This window comes from Prionailurus viverrinus, unplaced genomic scaffold, assembly GCF_022837055.1.
Source record: "Prionailurus viverrinus isolate Anna unplaced genomic scaffold, UM_Priviv_1.0 scaffold_50, whole genome shotgun sequence".
Taxonomy (NCBI): Eukaryota; Metazoa; Chordata; class Mammalia; order Carnivora; family Felidae; genus Prionailurus; species Prionailurus viverrinus.
In genome coordinates, this window is record NW_025927613.1 from 2,969,307 (window position 1) to 2,987,739 (window position 18,433).

Genomic DNA, 18,433 nt, shown 5'->3' on the forward strand with positions numbered 1-18,433 from the left:
ACCAGTTCTTCCAAAAAGGTGTTCAGGACCCAGCCACAATTCAGGAGGCTGAACATTAAGGAATGTGCCCAAGTTGCTAAAGAAAATCTGCGTGATACTCTTGCCAGGTGACCTGGGGAGACCCTGAGGCTCCGACCTGGCCCGTCCCAAACAGGTTGGCAAAGGTTCTTGGTCTTGTCATGAGATAGACGTGCAACACAGCATAGTAGGGACACAAGTAGTAAAGTTTATTACTCTTGGGATAGAGAGCAGGGAAGCAGGAGGGAGAGGGAGGTGGGGAGAGAGAAGTTCAGAGAAGTTGGGGTTTAGGTTTCTATCTTTTATTGACAGTTGTGAACGAGGGGGTAGAATGTTCATTACTTGGGGTGGGGATAGCTTGGAAGCAGGAGTTCTCATCTTTTTTTCTTTATTTTGCCAGGGGTTTCCAACCTACTTCATCAGCTATCTTGGGCCTGTCTGGTTGGATATAGCTTTTTGTGGCTTTGTTTTAGAGTGCTGCCAGGAAGGGCCTATGACTCTCCTGACCTCTGGTCTGGCTCTGATCTCCTCATTGTTTGCCTCCAGACATCCTCTTGGAACCTAACCAGCTGCCTGTAACAATACTTGTACTTTCTATTTCGATGTCTCTTGTGAGTCTCTGGAAAAGACCAAATATTGAATGATTCCTCTTTTAATCTCCTTTGTTTTAGAGACAAAGAGCAAATAGTGAAACTTCACTTCGAGATTTCCTTTATCATACCTTTGGCCATGAAGGGAAGCCAGTTCGGTGCAAAGCAGTCTGACTACATTATGGATAGACCTAAGAGAATTACACCTGTTAAAAAGAAAAACACAGGCCCAAGATAGTGTCACTTGTCCCCAGGACAACCAACCAAGACTTAATTGCAGTTTCTGCCTCTCCAAGAGTAGAATTTGAAGCCAATAGGGGCACCTAAGTGGCTAAGCTGGTCATGATCTCATGGTTTGGGAGGTGGTCTGTGAGTCTGAGCCCTGCTGAGGGCTCAGAGCCTGGAGCCTGCTTTGGATTCTGTGTCTCCCTCTCTCTCTCTCTCTGCCCCCACCCCCCACCCCCCCACTCATTCTCCCTTCCTCTCTCTCGAGTAAATAAACATTAAAAAAAACTTTAGAATTTTAGGCCAATAAATCTGGAACTTTCTGGTCAGCACCAATGAGTTAATCTGTCACCTGGGCCCTCTCCTTTCCCTAAAGGAAGATGAAGTAATCCACCTAATTAGAGTCCTAGCTACTCCCCCCTAAGGAAAGATGACCCAGTCTGAAACATCCTTTATTTTCTTTTGCTTAATACCGTGTTGTCCCATTCTCTTTCCTATAAAAACCTTGCAAAGCTCCCCTCTACTTGTTAGCTGGGATATTGCCCAATTCATGAATTACTTAAAGCCAATTAGACCTTCAAATTTTGTGTTTTTTTAAATTTTTTTTTCAACGTTTATTTATTTTTGGGACAGAGAGAGACAGAGCATGAACAGGGGAGGGGCAGAGAGAGAGGGAGCCACAGAATCGGAAACAGGCTCCAGGCTCCGAGCCATCAGCCCAGAGCCCGACGCGGGGCTCGAACTCACGGACCGCGAGATCGTGACCTGGCTGAAGTCGGACGCCCAACCGACTGCGCCACCCAGGCGCCCCTCAAATTTTGTTTTTTAACACAACTCTACTCAATGTAATACTTTTTTGCCCTCTGCCTTTGTCTAAGAATCATATTTAGTTCTTTCGTGCTCAGCTTGGTACAGGTTTGTAGTGCTCTTAATATTTAGCCCTTTTCTAATATCCTATTGTAACTGAAATTTACTTTTATAACAACCTGAGAAGACTTGAAGCCATTATAATTAGCAGTGTGTAGTCTTGTGTTGGGGATTCCTGACCCAGTTGGTTTCATTTCTATATCATGTATTAAAAAAATTTTTTTTCCTTATGTTTTTCACTAGACTGGTTTACATAGATACAATTTTCTGTTTTCCTATAGCATTGAAGAAAACTCCATTTTCCTGATATATTTCCCAATATATTTCTGGGTCCTGGGTACATAAGACCAGGCATTCTGTACCTTAGTTCAGGAAAAAAATAACATGGGCGCTCTAAGCAAGGTTCTTTCATACTTGGCTTTCAGTTAGTTTCTGCTTCCCCACACCCTTTCCCTTGTCCACCTCTGGTGGCTTACACTCTCAGGGATTTACTGAAAGTCTTTTCATCACACTTTCTCTTTGCATATGTAAATAAGATTGTGTTCTTGAAAAACACATATAGTATCCTTGAGTGAGTGTTGGGTTCTTTAGTTCGGTAACATACAAAAATATATACTTTTAATTGGTATGCATATGGAAATATTGACTCTGGAAATCCTTGGCTTGAGATCCAGGTACAGATTTAGATATCTTTACCTTGGCTTTGTCAAGGAAATAAACTTCTGCGATTTTGCTATGGAGTCAAGGGAAATTGAGCCATACCCTTAGGCAATACTTCAGATACACAATCTTTTTATCCAGTGTGAGCCTATGGAGAAGATTCAGGCGCTAGAAGATAAACAAAGGGAATTTTAAGGCATTTCCTGATATAAAGTCCAACCTGAATTGGGTATTGCTGTGTTTCCGGGGGTGGGGGGAACGTGGTAACACCCTGGCCTCCTCTTCAACCTGCTTATGAGAAGACAAATGAGTACTGGCTCACAGATAGTGGTGAGTGAGTAGTAATTGTACTTTTTCCCATGGTTCCTGAGAATCACAGGTACAGCAAGTCCTTCCCAATTTCCCAATCCCTTGCCTTTTTTCCTTCTGTTAGGAGGATTAACATTGAAGAAAAGGAAGCTGTTTCTGCCTTGTTTCGAACCACGGAATTTTCGCGTGTGAGGCGAACGTGATAACCACTTCACTATGGAAACCAGAGAGTCAGCCTGGCTTCCTGCTCTAACCCTGAAAACCTTCGGTCCTGCCACTGCTGTTAAGCCCGAGTCTGTTTGGTTGAAAGGCGGGACAAAGTCAAGTCCCAGGTTCTCTTTAAAGGAAAACGCTTGAAGTGAGACCTTGGGTTTCTGAGGTGAATAGAGGGGAGCCGCCGGCCTGGCTTCTCATCCCAGCTCTCCTCTCCCAGCCTGGCCATTACAAGGACCCGGACTCCTGACCTCCCGTATTTAAGGGCTCACTGCACAGCCACTTCTGCAAGCGTCCCTGGGTGCACACCAGGCTTTGGGGGATGAAAAGGCAAATCCTAAGTATGGAGACAGCGCCACAAAGTCTCCTGGATTGGAATCGACCCTGAGCAGTAGCGGTGAAAAATCCAAATCCCATCCCACCGATCCGATCCCGGGGAATCCACCCACGCAGGATCCCTGCTTCGGCCCCTGCAGATGAAAACCCTGAAAGTCAAGGTGACATTTCTCAGGCGGACAGAGCACAAGCGGAGGCGATTCCCAGCGGCGCAGCCGCACAAGGCTCCCAGCCCTTGCCCTGCTGCTCACCACCTCTTCCAGCCTCAGCGACCCCTTGGGCCCTGACCACAAGGTGACTGGCCTGTGCCACACTCTAGTCCAGCTGGAGCCGTGTGTGTTGCCGAGCCAAGGCCGTGCTCTCTTTCTGAGCCTCGTTTGCTGATGGGTAAGGTGCGGACTCGGCTCTCAGCGGGGGGGAGGGGCGGAGTCCCTCTACTTGGCGACTTCCGAAGTAGCTCCAGAGCTGTCCTGATGAGGGCACGGGGACGGGCTCCTTTGGTGTCCCCATGGGCTCATTAGGTGGAGCCTGAAACTCCTCACCTACGCGTCTTTGGCTCGGGTCCCAGGTGCAGCTGGTTTGTGTTCTTTGCGTTCTGTCAGGCAAATAAATACACCTGTTGCGCAAGCGTGCCGCCCAGGGAAGAACGTGCTGCTTTTCAGAGCCACGGTCGCTGTGAGCCCGTGGGGCAGACGGAGGCGCCAGATGAGCAGGCCAGCGGATGCGTGGAAGTAGAGGTAACCTGAAGTGGGCCTCGTCCTGCGTGCCCTTGTTGGAGTGACTGAGTGGGTGTGGCCCGCTCTCCAAGGTGACTGGGAGCAGACACACAGCGGCCAGGCCTGGTGGTCGAGTGCTGAGAAGGCTTTCAGGTGGCGGTGGGACTCCGGCCCTCGTTCTTTTTGCGTTTTAAAGGACAATTGATGGGGGGGTTGGGGGGGGGGGTAGTGGTAAAAGGAAGCTGTTTCCGCCCGGTTTCGAACCGGGGACCTTTCGCGTGTGAGGCGAACGTGATAACCACTACACTACGGAAACGAGGCAGGCGGCCTGGTCTCCGGCTCTAACCCCCAAAAGCGGCATTTCGGCCACAACTATCGGGCTCGCCGACTTCGCTCGAACCGCCCAAGGCCCTGGAAACAGCCGCGCCCCTGCGAGCGAGGAGCCCGCGCCCGGCAAGCGGCCCCGGCAAAGGACCCCGCGCCGCCCCGCCCCCGAGGACGGGACCCTAGCGCCCTCAGCAGCCTGGCCTCGGGAATCGCACCGAACGCAGGGTGTCCGCCTCTAGGACGAGGGGCCCCGGGGCAGACGTCGGGTGCGCGCTCTTCCTCCGCCAGCCCGTTGGCTCTGCGCTGCCCCGCGGCCCTCCCGGCAGAGCGGAGTCTCTTTGGTGTGCTCTGGGCGAAGGGGGTCCCTCGGGCTCCTGCCTGCGCTGCTTTAAAGCCACTGACAGGAGGTCCGCGGCCAACACGCTCCAGTGAAATCTCGGTCACGGACCAGAGGGATGAAAAGGAAGAGCCAGAAACCGACTTGAGTGGCACCGAGCGGAAGAGTGGCAGAGCCACGACTGGGGAGGGAAGGTCTCTTCCTACCTGGCGTTTTGAGTGATTCTTGGGTGGGCTGCCTTGGAGTCTCCCGAATAGGCTGGTGGTGAGACTCGGTGTGACCACAGCCACCTTCAGGGGGGCCTTCAGCATTGGGAACAAAGTGAAGACGAAAAGCCTAGAAAAATAGGTATTTTTAAAGCGGTTTCCTCTCTCCCTCCCGCATCGGAGTGTGTACGGTATTACTGCGTGATCTTGATTGCACTGTAATTTAGCACAACGCCTTTCCTAATATTTGGCAGTTTCTCATACAGTGAAAAACCTGACCTGCCCCGTTACCTAGGAATATTGCTATTCACTCCCCCAGAAAAATGAATGCCAACGTTCGTGCAACATCATTCATACTAGGCAAAACCGGATACAACCCAAATGCCCATCAACAGAGGTGATACACAAACCCTAGTATATGTTTAGAATGGATTAAGTACTCTGTAGTAAAAACATCCAAACTATGGTTTAGGCGGTAACACGGATAAGCCCCTCCCATAGTTATATGTACCTATCTGATACTCCTGGGTGATTCCATTTCCAGGAAGTATTAGCAGAGAAGAGTGGTTCCCTTTTGAAATAATTTGCCGGGAAACTTCCCGGGTTGATGGATATGTTGCATATATTAGTCTGGCTGTTAGTACAAGCATTTACACGTTTATCACATTATTGCACTGTATACTTGGAATATCTTAACTCCACTTACCCTCCTCATTTTTGAGTTATTGGCATTAATTTTATTTCAAAATACATTTTATCTATTTTATTTATTTTTGACAGAGACAGTGACAGTGCATGAGCAGGGGAGGGGCAGAGAGATGGAAACACAGAATCCGAGGCAGGCTCCAGGCTCTGAGGTGTCAGCACAGAGCCCAACGTGGGGCTCAAACTCGGGAACTATGACATCATGACCAGAGCCAAAGTGGGACGCTTGACCAACTGAGCCACCCAGGCGCCCCTCAACATACATTTTAAAAACATAGGCATTATTACCATTGCTCAGAGAGTCATATTTATTTGACTTAGCCACACATTTTACCTATTCATTGCCCTTCCACCCTTCCTTCCTTCCTTCCTTCCTTCCTTCCTTCCTTCCTTCCTTCCTTCCTTTTGCACAGTTCCCCTGTGACCTGTGCAGTTACTTCTGCCTGAAGAGTTACCTTTTGCACTTTGCATTTCTTTTTCGTTAGCTTATGTGGAAAGGTCTCCACTTCACTCACCCTTGAAAGATACTGGGTCGGGGACAGCACGTGGTGGCTGGAAATCATACTGCTCCGGCCCTTCATTGAGGTCTTCTTTTTCATGTTTTTGCTGAGATTTCAGCTCCCAATCTTTGGACGATGTCATAGGAGTGTCCCCTCCTCCCCACACCCCAATCTGGGTGCTGCTGTGATTGTTTTCAGCTGCCCTTGGTTGTTCAGCAGTTTAGGGGTGTGACCTTCTTGTCCTTACCTGGCTTGCAGTGCACCGAACTTCTTGCACATGTGGTTGGAGAGACCATCATGATTTTTCTTTGATTCTCCATGATATAGCTTCTGCCCCACTTTCTGGTCCTCCAACCCCTGAGACTTTAATTACACACGTGTTAGGACTTCATGACATGGCTCATTATCTTTGTTACCCTCTTAATATTTCTTCCTTTTGGCTCTGTATGCTTCAGTCTGCAGAGTTTCTTTCTACTTACACATTTCGAGGTTAATACTCTCTCTACCATTGAGTCCAAGCTGCAGTTAAACTGACCTGCTGACTTTTTTAAAATGCCAACTATTACATATATTTAATTTTCATGTGATTTTAAAACTAGATTCTATTTCTCTGATGAAATATTTTATCTTGTCATCTATTTTCTGAACAGCTGAATCATACCACTTTACCTTTTTTTTCTAACTTTTAAGTAATATATTTTTTCAAGTTTCAATTTATTTATTTTGAGAGAGAGAGAGCGAGACAGAACAAGCCCGGGGCAGAGGAAGAGGAAGAGGGAGAGAATCCCAAGCAGGTTCTGCCCCATAGATCTCACCAACCTTAAGATCATGAGCTGAGCCTGAGCCAAAATCAAGGCAGATGCTTAACCGATCGAGCTACGCAAATGCCCCTGATTTTTAAGTAATTTAAAGAAATTTTATTCAAGTGACCTGTACACCCAACGTGGGGCTCAAACTCACAACCCAGAGAGACCAAGAGTCACGTGCTCTACCCACCGAGCCAGCCAGGCTCCCCTAAAACCTACCGCTTTGAGTTCTTATCTGAGAACTCAAGATCTCAAGAGGCAATTTCTACGGTTTGCCTTCTTTCTCTTGCTTCTCTTCCTTTACAATCCTAGAATATTGTGATTGAATGATGAACCCGTGGTGTGAAGGACAGCCAGGTTGGAGATGTTGTTTCTCTGAAGATCTTTCACCTTCTCCCCCAGCAGGCAGCAGAGGGGCGCATCACCTCTAATCCTTGACGAAGCTGATTTGCAGCTGGTTCGCCCTCAGGGAAAGCCTCAATCTACAGCTAGTTTGCTCACACTGCTGTGCTGCAGACGTCCGGGGCTCCTACCTGCGACCTTGGTATGTTTCCTTGGGCCCTTCCTCTTCCATGAATCCTGAGCTTCAGTTTTTATCCCCTAAGCACCACGGTAGTGCTGCAAGTTCCACTCTCTTTCAGCCACACTCTGCTGGCCTTCCAAGCCCCTTCGATGCACATAGCTTAATTTGCAAATGTATTGTGGGGCTCTTCTGTACCAAGCACCCAGCTCACTTAACCCATTCCAGGATCTTGGCTGCTCAAGTCTGAATCCTTGGACAGTTCCATATGTCCTTCCTCTTCCCCCCCCCCACCCCCCGGCACCCCAACTTCTCTGTCCAGACCTATGAGATCACTTAACATGTTGTTTTCTCTGACTCTTAGTAGCTTCCCTCTCTCCAGTTTCTCAGTCTCCTGTTCCTGCCAAGAACTGGCAAATGCCCTGAAGGGATAACACAGAAAATTAGTCTCATTCCATTGAGTTTCTCTTCTCTCTCATCTCTCCCCTTGAGCTGAAGGACTGGTGGGTCCTATCTGCATTGATAGTTCTCCAAATCTTCAAGCAGAATTCCTTCCATTCAAACTTCATTTCTTTTCAGGGCGAAATGCTGTTCTGCTACAAATAATCATCACTGAAAGGTGAAATCTACAATTTCCAGATAAATCACATTTTCTTCCTCCTTTTTTTCTTAAAATAAGGTGGGGGGGGGTCACTGGTGCATAGCTGAAGTTTTCTTTTAATACTCCCGGGTAAGTCTGACTGGATATCAAAAGCTCTTGCTAGAAGCACGGGCAAAAGATTGTCTACCTGGAGCTGAACACTCATCACGCCTGTCCAAGGTCCGAGAATTTGATCAAGTTGGATCCAGTTCCCTGCTGCACTGTCCTGTCAGTTAACTCACCATGGAAATTATCAAGCGACCAGTTTTCCAGGTGCTGGTCACTGATACAGAGGCGGAGAGCCCATGGGAACCATTGAACACTCCTCATTCATTCTGGGGAATGCTGAAAGTCATCAGTGGTGCAGTTAGAAGTGAAAACAGAAGTCTTAGTTACAATGATACTGGCAGTTTTCTCCGAGCGAGCGTCACCGTGTGAGCAGCACGCAGTTCCTCGGTGCTGTACGGAGCATAACCTATCTAGTCCCCATAACAACCCCGAGACGGTGTAGGTTATCAGCACCCCTGCTTGCAGGTGAGGACACTCAGGCACTGAAAGGCTGGTCTGACTCTCCAAGGGGCCCAGGCCTGTGACGGAGAGAGCCAGCACTCAGGGCCGGGCAGTTTGCCTCCAGAGCCCTCGTGTTTGGCCAGCCTGTCAGCGCGCACTGAGAAGCCTTCACCAGGATTTGCCGTCCCCTCCTGGCTCAGCCTCCCTGATGTTGAAAAGAAAGAGAAGGTTAAAAGTAAGACCTACTTAACACTGGCAACTAATGGACGAAATGAAGAAGAGAAAGAACAAAACGATTTAGTCCTCCCCAGAAACAGACTCCATGGCTCCCGGGATGATGCAATCACATCTCCCAACCGAAGTATTTACTAAATCTTGATTCTTTTTAATGGTCTGAACAAGGAAGTTTCCTAGAGAGGCTCCCCAAAACAAACAAAAACAAAAACAAAAGAAAACAAATCCCATCAAGTGTGCCTTTTATGTTCAAAGTGTGGAGCAGACAGCTGAGGCCCTCCCTCCTACTTAATGCCTCAGGGCAGGAGGGAGTGCGCCTGCAGTGACAAGGGGGACAGAGGAGATCGCATAAAAATGAGACAAAAATCATGCTTCTCAAAGCTCATTAAGGAACACAGCACTTTCATAGTTGGCCACAGCCATGTACCTTTATCACCGATTACCGAAGAGTTTCCATACTTTGATTTACAGCTTCTACTTAGTAAATTTCTTTTTAGACTCAATTGTATATCGGCGTCATAACGGAAACACCACTAGGAATAGCCACAGGCAGGATGTAACTAGAACGTAAAAGGAGATAGTAGTGTTGTGGCAGTCAATGAGGGAGGTAATGAGCGGAGCCCAGGAGCCTCCCTCCACAAGCCTTCCCTTGAGGCATGGGCACAGGCAGCCTTCAGAGGAGCCCAGAGCCACGCTGGGGCTGGGTGATCAGTGCATGAAAACCCTGGCCAACCAGGACGTGGAATGGTTCTTCGTTACCAGCCAAGGGAAAACCCGACAGTCCTCCTCTCGATGATCACAGCTCAGGGGAAGCGGAGACATCAGTACACACACAGGAGCTGCTGGTGCTAGGGACGGACGAGGTGGACTAAAATGAATCTAATGCTGAGCGAGATTTCAGGGCCTTGAAAGAAAAAAGTCTTATGTGTAAGGGGTTCAGGAAGATTGCGGTGTGGGCAAGGTATTGAAGAACGGCACATTGATAGCTTGGGAAATAAACTGGACTGTGATTTGGTACTGCTCCCGTGGAAGGCAAGTTTGCAGGACTTCCCCAAATTAGCAGCAAATGAACACTATACTACAGTCATTGCACTTCCAGTTCTGTACGCTGTAGAAATACCTGCACAAGTGGCCAAAAATATGTGTACAGGAATTCGTAATCATAAAACCATAAAACCAACTCAATTTCAAAAGCAATATGGAAGAGGTTAAATAAGTATCACACATACTGTGGAAGAAATGCCTCTGTCAAACAAATGCAGAGGACAATGATGATGAGGATCCACTGATCACAACATTATTGATAGAGGAATGCCCAAATCCAGGCACTCCCTGGGGACGGGACACCATGGTTGGCCTCCTACTCCCCATGAAAAAGAACCGAGGCACATCAACACCAAAGGCTGGCGAAGATGGGGGAACAACAGGAGCTCTCACTTGCTGCTTGGTGAGAACGCAAAATGGTACAGCCACCGTGGAAGGCAGTCTGGCAATTTCTCACAAAACCAAAAATGTTCTTAATATAGCAGCCAGTGTTCGGGCTCCCTGTTAGCCAGAGAAGTTGAAAAGTTATGCCCAGGGGCGCCTGGGTGGCTCAGTCGGTTAAGCATCTGACTTCAGTTCAGGTCATGATCTCACGGTCTGTGAGTTTGAGCCCCCCGTCGGGCTCTGTGCTGACAGCTAGGAGCCTGGAGCCTGCTTTGGATTCTGTGTCTCCCTCTCTCTCTGACCCTCCCCCATTCATGCTCTGTCTCTCTCTCTCAAAAATAAATAAACATTTTATTTATTTTTATTTTTTTTTATATGAAATTTATTGACAAATTGGTTTCCATACAACACCCAGTGCTCATCCCAAAAGGTGCCCTCCTCAATACCCATCACCCACCCTCTCCTCCCTCCCACCCCCCATCAACCCTCAGTTTGTTCTCAGTTTTTAACAGTCTCTTATGCTTTGGCTCTCTCGCACTCTAACCTCTTTTTTTTTTTTTTTCCTTCCCCTCCCCCATGGGTTTCTGTTAAGTTTCTCAGGATCCACATAAGAGTGAAACCATATGGTATCTGTCTTTCTCTGTATGGCTTATTTCACTTAGCATCACACTCTCCAGTTCCATCCACATTGCTACAAAGGGCCATATTTCATTCTTTCTCATTGCCACGTAATATTCCATTGTGTATATAAACCACAATTTCTTTATCCATTCATCAGTTGATGGACATTTAGGCTCTTTCCATAATTTGGCTATTGTTGAGAGTGCTGCTATGAACATTGGCGTACAAGTGGCCCTATGCATCAGTACTCCTGTATCCCTTGGATAAATTCCTAGCAGTGCTATTGCTGGGTCATAGGGTAGGTCTATTTTTAATTTTCTGAGGAACCTCTACACTGCTTTCCAGAGCGGCTGCACCAATTTGCATTCCCACCAACAGTGCAAGAGGGTTCCCGTTTCTCCACATCCTCTCCAGCATTTATAGTCTCCTGATTTGTTCATTTTGGCCACTCTGACTGGCGTGAGGTGATACCTGAGTGTGGTTTTGATTTGTATTTCCCTGATAAGGAGCGACGCTGAACATCTTTTCATGTGCCTGTTGGCCATCCGGATGTCTTCTTTAGAGAAGTGTCTATTCATGTTTTCTGCCCATTTCTTCACTGGGTTATTTGTTTTTCGGGTGTGGAGTTTGGTGAGCTCTTTATAGATTTTGGATACTAGCCCTTTGTCCGATATGTCATTTGCGAATATCTTTTCCCATTCCGTTGGTTGCCTTTTAGTTTTGTTGGTTGTTTCCTTTGCTGTGCAGAAGCTTTTTATCTTCATAAGGTCCCAGTAATTCACTTTTGCTTTTAATTCCCTTGCCTTTGGGGACGTGTCGAGTAAGAGATTGCTACGGCTGAGGTCAGAGAGGTCTTTTCCTGCTTTCTCCTCTAAGGTTTTGATGGTTTCCTGTCTCACATTTAGGTCCTTTATCCATTTTGAGTTTATTTTTGTGAATGGTGTGAGAAAGTGGTCTAGTTTCAACCTTCTGCATGTTGCTGTCCAGTTCTCCCAGCACCATTTGTTAAAGAGGCTGTCTTTTTTCCTTGGATGTTCTTTCCTGCTTTGTCAAAGATTAGTTGGCCATACGTTTGTGGGTCTAGTTCTGGAGTTTCTATTCTATTCCATTGGTCTATGTGTCTGTTTTTGTGCCATATGATCAACCAGTACATGTAAGGACACAGATACAATATTGAAGTGAGAGGAGCAGAGTAAAGCATTCTTTGATCTGTGTGATGATTTTATATATATATATATATATATATATATACATATATATATATATATATATATACACACACACACATATATGTACATATATAAATAAAATTTGAAATATCATATATGTACATATAGATGTGTGTATATATATGCATATTTCAAATTTTATTGAGCTGTGTAAAAAAAAAAGTACAAAACTGGCAAACTTACACTACCTGACTTTAAGACTTACCATAAACTCTTCTAAGCAAACTTTTTTTCTTCAAATTTTTAACATTTATTTATTTTCGAGAGACAGAAAAAGAGCAGGGGAGGGGCAGACAGGGAGGGAGACAGAATCAAAGCAGGCTCCAGGCTCTGAACTGTCAGCACAGAGCCCGATGCAAGGCCTGAACTCCCAAACCATGAGATCATCACCTGAGCCAAAGTCAGACACTTAACTGACTGAGCCACCCAGGTGCCCCTAAACTAAGAAAATGGAAATTAAAACCACATTGAGATTTATTACACTCAGTAGAATAAACAAAATAAAAAATCATACATGACTTGTGTTAAAGAACAGTAGGGCAGGCTTTATTAAGGAGGACTACTAAAATGGGGTTTTGTAGTAGGAGAGACCAAGCTCAGCTCTGAATACAACAAGGGAGAGTGGGAACGTATAGCCCAGAGCAGGACCAGAGAGAGGGTTAATGAGTGAAAATTTACTAAGAGGAAACCTCAGGGTTAAGGGGGGGAGATTCTGGCTAAACCAGCCCAAGGGGCTCTTGCTGAAGGCCTGCCAAAGTCATCAGGCATCACCCAGGGACGGAGGACAAGGAACCTGACCAGATGTCATGGAGGGGGTTCTGGTTAAAATGACTTAGCAGGATTCTTGCTAAAATTGGACAATGCAAAGACAAACTCCGAAGGCTGAAGGTCAGGGCCCGCTGGAGAAGAGAGTTTAGAGGACCCTGACAGTTCTGTCAAGGAATTTTTGTCAACAACCAGAACTCTCATACATTGTTGGCATGACTATAATGGTGCAACCACTTTGGGAAACATTTTGTCAGTTTCTTATGAAATTAAACATACACCTCTCCCTCTTTGGTTCCATCAAATCCTCCCTTAGGTATTTATCCAAAAGAAATGGGGTGGAAAAGTGTCTACAAAAACACTTGGGGGTGCCTGGGTGGCTCAGTTGGTTAAGCGACAGACTTTGGCTCAGGTCATGATCTCACTGTTTGTGAGTTTGAGTCCTGAGTTGGGCTCTGTGCTGACCCCTCAGAGCCTGGAGCCTGCTTCGGATTATGTGTCTCCCTCTCTCTCTGTCCTTCCCCTGCTCATACTGTCTCTCTCTCCCTCTCTCTCAAAAAATGAATAAATTAAAAAAAAAAAGAAAAAAACCCACTTGTAATGAGAATGTTCATAGCAGCTTTATTCCTAACACCTCAAATTGGAAACAACCCAAATATCCATCATCAGGAGAATGGTAAAGAAATTGTGAAATATTTATGCAATTATGCTGAGAATCCTTCTCAGCAATAAAAAGGAATGAAAAGCTGATCTACTCAATGACATGGATAAAATTCAAAGACATTACATAGAGAGAAGCAAGTAGACATAAGCATACATACCCTGTGATCCCATTTACGGTAATTTCTAGAAGGAGCAAAACATATTTGTGAAATAAATAAGGATAGTGGCTGTCAAAAGATTAGGAGGATAATGACAGTAATATTCATGATTCTACTGCTTTTAACATGACTGATCCAATAGTAACTAAGTCAAAACACATCTGATAATAGAATGAAGTAAAATGCTCTTAATTAGTCCCATTTTATAGAACAAAGAAGGGAGACACTTGAAGTGTGTTTAGCCAAAGCCACACAAGGGCAGAACCATTGTTTCTTTTTTTTAATTGAAATATATATTAATTAGTCTTATATTAGTTTCACGTGTACAGTATAATGATTCAACATTTCTATACATTACTCAGTGCTCATCATGACAGGAGTGTTCTTAATCCCTTTTATCTATGTCACCCACCCCCCACCCTCCAGGGCAAACCATCTTTACAACATAGAGCTTGCCCTCTTGAGCATACATTAGTTGGGTCTTCTTAAATTTCCCTACATCAGGATTCCTCAGCTGTTGGGATGGGAAGAAAAGGGAGAAGGAGAGAGCAAGTGAGGGAGGGATGTAAGTATAAATTCTTTCATCCCCTCCCCATCTCTTCCTCCCTCTGGGTCTCTCTCCCCCACCCCCTCCTCCCTCCATTCTCTCCCACCCCAGCTCAGACCCTCCTTCCCTATTCTGTTATATAACAAAAACAATTCCCACCTCTCTGGATCAGGCTTCTGTCCCAACATAAGACCTCCTAGGAGGTCTCACTGCCCTTTTCCAAACACCCCCTTCCCCCCTCCCCACCCCCCACTGATTTGCCCCACCCTCAGGGGTCCACCTACCACAATGCAGACACAACTCTCCTAAAGGAGGCAGGGGCCTCCTGGGCAGAGGGTCCACTGTAGGCCTTTCCTGTTGCCTGCTGCTGGGGAGGCTGAGGAGTCAACCTGGATAAAAGCTTTTTACAAAGAACTTTGGGCTTTGAAAAACTTTTCATTTCCATTCTCAGGGTTCTTCATGGGGCTAAAAGCTACAGACAACAATGTATTCAACAAGTCTTAACAGAACTTCCTGGTATCAGACTCTGGTGAGTGTCAGACTCTGTTCTCAGGGAGGGGCAACAAGATGGACCTTCAGAACGACCCCTGCCCCTGGAGCTCCCGTGCTACACATAGGAACCAAAGCAACACATCTACACAGAGGCCTCTTGGAAGGGTGGGCAAACTCTCTCACTGGGTGAGGGCAGAGTGACAGAAAGAGCCATCATGGGAGCCCACCAGGCCTTGAGCTTCCTAAGGACCCTCTGTGGCTCAGGTCCAGGGTATCAGAGCCCACCGATCTCTCTGAAGGCACTGGCAATGAACAGGTAAGAGGCAATTTGTGGCAAAGACATTCTGTGCTTTTAGTTTCATAATCACCGGACATACCAGTTTCAAATGGGATAAACAACACCATTTATCTCTCTAATCTATTTTTTGAAGCTTTGAAATTTGCAGTTTTCCTACAGGACTGGCAACCATACATCCTGGGTGGAAGTGCCAACACAATGAAATCAAAAAAGCCACCCAGTAAAGTCTCAGTGGTGCAATTGGTTAGTGTGTTCAGCTGTTAACTGAAAGGTTGGTGGTTTGAGCCCACCCAGGGACAGGCTGCTTCACGTTTACCTCAATTCCCCTGCTACCTGCGGTTTCGCACCTGCACATTTCCTCACATAAAGTACACAACATTACTGGATTCTGGGTCCTAGCCACCTCACAGCACCTAACTGTTCAGAGTGACCCCACCTCCCCAACCTCATTCTCTGATGGTATCTGCTGGCCTATGAGCTTTATACCTCTACAACACCAACTTCTCAAACAGATAGAAGAACCCAGGTTCTACCTAGTGTGGTAAAACTCTGTAGTCCGCCCTGAAAGATTGGATGAGTAAGTGAAACTTTTTGTGACTCCCATCTTTTTTCATTTTTTAATTTCTAAACATGATTGCCTTCATTGTTCAAGCTGCTTGCTTTGGGAAAATTGGTCTAGGGGGCTGACGTTTTTTTGAAAAAATGCTAATTGTTCATTTTTTAGAGCATTTTAGGTTCACAGCAAAGCTGAGGGGAAGGGACAGAGATTGCCCAGACCCTTCCTGCCCTCCCCCCCCCCCCCCAAATAGCCTGCCTGGTTGTCAACACCCCCCACTGCAGTGCCTTTGTGCCTTTGTGACAACTCAGGAATCTATCCAAAGTCCATAGTTTACATTAGGGCTCACTCTTGCAGGGTGGGTTTGGACAAAGTATCCGGAAATGTATCCACCGTTGTAAGTATCACACAAAGTAGTTTCACTAGCTGAAACATCCTCTGCGCCCCCTTTCTGGCAATCACAAATCCTTTTCCTGTTTCCATAGTTTTGCCTTTTCCAGAAGGTCGTGTAGTTGGAATCACACAGTATGTAGCCTTTTCAGATTGGCTTGTTTCACTTACTAATACGCACTTAAGATTCCTCGATGTCTTTTGGTGGATTGGCAGTTCATTTCCTTTTAGTGCTGAAATACTACTTCATTTGTGTGTGTGTGTGTGTGTCACAGTTCCTTTATCCCTCCACCTGTAAGGGACATCTTGGTTGCTTCTAAGTTTTGGCAATTGTGAGTACAGCTGCCGTAGGCATCCGTGTGTGGGTTTCTGTGTGGGCATAACTTTTCTTTTTTTTCTTTTTTTTTTTAAATGTTTATTTTTGAGACAGAGACAGAGCATGAATGGGGGAGGGTCAGAGTATCTTTAGAGAATAAATCTTCAGTCATCTGCAAAGATAATGGAGAGACCCAATGTCTACAAAATTTAGCATTTCCTCTAGATTGTTTCTTGAAATAAAAGTTAGTTCATTTTCAAGGCCTTTAAATTACTTCTGATCATGGGGGCCTGGGTGGCTAAGTCATTGAGTGTCTGGCTCTTGGTTTCGGCTCAGGTCACAATCTCATGGTTTGTGAGTTTGAGCTCCAAGTTGGGTTCTGTGGGGACCGTGCAGTGTCTGCTTGGAATTCTCTTTCCCTCTTTCTTTGCCCCTGCCCTGCTCCTGCTCTCTCTCGTGCGCACTCTCTCTCACAGTAAATAAAAACTTATATCATTTCTGATCATGAAAAATAATGTGTTAAGTTTTCTGCTTCATTCTAGGGACAGTCTGTTTTTATTTTCTTATTTGAGAGAGCTCACTCCTGTGACCTGGGGACAGGGGCAGTGGGAGAGAGAAACTCAAGCAGGCTCCATCCTTAGTGCAGAAGCTGATCCCACAACCCCTGGGATTAGGACCTGAGTCCAAACCAAGCATCTAACACTCATCAGCCCAGTCCGCCCCCCAAGTGAGCCACCCAGGTGCGCTTGAGGAGAAAGAATCTTATGGGGAGTCCCATTTGCTAGGCCGACTGTCAAACATGAGCAAATTGGCAACTCCAGGATAGCTGACTTTTTTTTTTCTTTTTGGCGTATGAAAGAAGATAGGGGAGAGGCTTAGATACTGTATGGGAGATACAATATGGGGAAGAATAGGCTGGAACCAGTAAACTGATTTTAGGGTTTGGCCGTGGATGTCAGATTTGGGATAAAAAGAGGTTATGAATAAGACAGGAAAAACTTTAATAGAGAAACATCAGAATTTAAAGGCTTTGATGCTTTATCATTGATTCTTCTTTGCCATCTGTGTAAAAATAGCAAAAGGTGTACTCAATGTACTAGATCTATACATATCTCTAGATCTTTGAATGTTTATTTTGAGAGAGAGATGGAGAGAGAATCCCAAGCAGGTCTGCACTGATGCGGGGCTCAGACCCCCAGAACCATGAGATCATGACCTGCATGGAAACCAAAGGTCTTACACTTAACCAACTGAGCCACATAGACGCACAGATATTTTCCGAATGCATATTTAAATAAGTTCCTCAATTCATTGAAAGTAAGATAGGCCCAAGTAGGAGTCAAACCTACCTGACTGAAGTGCCTCTAGGTGTGTGACATTCTCAACTGTAGTTGCTGTGGCCTCTCCTAATGGGATGGAGGCCCTTAAACATGGGGCGACCCAATGTAGGGGGGGAGGGGGTCAGTGTTGTTGGCAGTGAAAGCATTCACGTGAGGCAAAACAAAGAAAATAGAAGTTTACTGAATACACCGCAAGGGAGCTACAGATAGATCAGCAAAGCAGACTGTCTGCAATAAGGCAGTGGGTGGGAGCTGTATTTAAAGGGGGAAGGTGAGGAGTTTGCGAACGAACGTATGGCATTTTCCCTTTTTTGGGAACTGTGCCTGGTTTTAAGTAGCCTATTGGTTAGTTAGGGCCTATGGGTATTTTGAGATGGGTTGCCTGGTGGGCCTGACTGTATTCAGCCAGAGAGTCGCTGTGGGCCCTTTCTACATTCCACTGCTCACGCCTATTGTCTAAAAGCGGCCTCTAACAATTGCTTTTGCTAGTTTTCCCCACACCTGAAAGTCCTCATCCAAAACTCATCAGACACTGCTTCCTTCGCCAAAAGATTTTAAAATAATCTTAAAGTACGTGCTTTAAAAATAAACCTGCCAGGTGCATCCTTGGAATCCACAAGAAACCCAGGGACAGACGTTCAAGGGCCAAAAGGAACTCACTGGGAGCCCGGCCAAGGCTTTGGCTCCTCTCCCCCTCCCCCCCCCCCCCCCCCCCCCCCCCCGACGGAACTCACCTTCACCAGCTACGGGACGCCGATTTCATCTTCGGGCTGTTTGCAGAGGAGGAAAGTCGCGTGGAGTTCCTCCCTCCCCTGGGCTCTGTTTCCACCTCTCGGTTTCTGTCTCCTCCACGACGGTTCGGGAGCCTAACACTGGACAGGGCTGAAAGGGGAGGCTGCCCTTCTCCTCCG

General features: G+C 46.3%; 1 long non-coding RNA gene and 1 other non-coding gene across 3 annotated transcripts; both read right to left on the reverse strand.

Moving 5' to 3' along the window:
• Positions 1–206: 206 nt before the first annotated feature.
• On the reverse strand, positions 207–18,364 carry LOC125159548 (uncharacterized). 2 transcript variants are annotated; one of them, XR_007149816.1, is made up of 6 exons: positions 18,257–18,364; positions 4,805–4,934; positions 3,761–3,813; positions 2,397–2,528; positions 740–814; positions 207–637 (listed from the first exon to the last, which is right to left on the reverse strand). It is a non-coding gene; the product is annotated as an uncharacterized LOC125159548 (long non-coding RNA). The 2 variants fall into 2 exon arrangements; XR_007149815.1 differs by lacking the exon at positions 3,761–3,813.
• Positions 4,178–4,250, reverse strand: TRNAV-CAC (transfer RNA valine (anticodon CAC)). The gene has a single exon. It is a non-coding gene; the product is annotated as a tRNA-Val (tRNA).
• Positions 18,365–18,433: the final 69 nt, after the last annotated feature.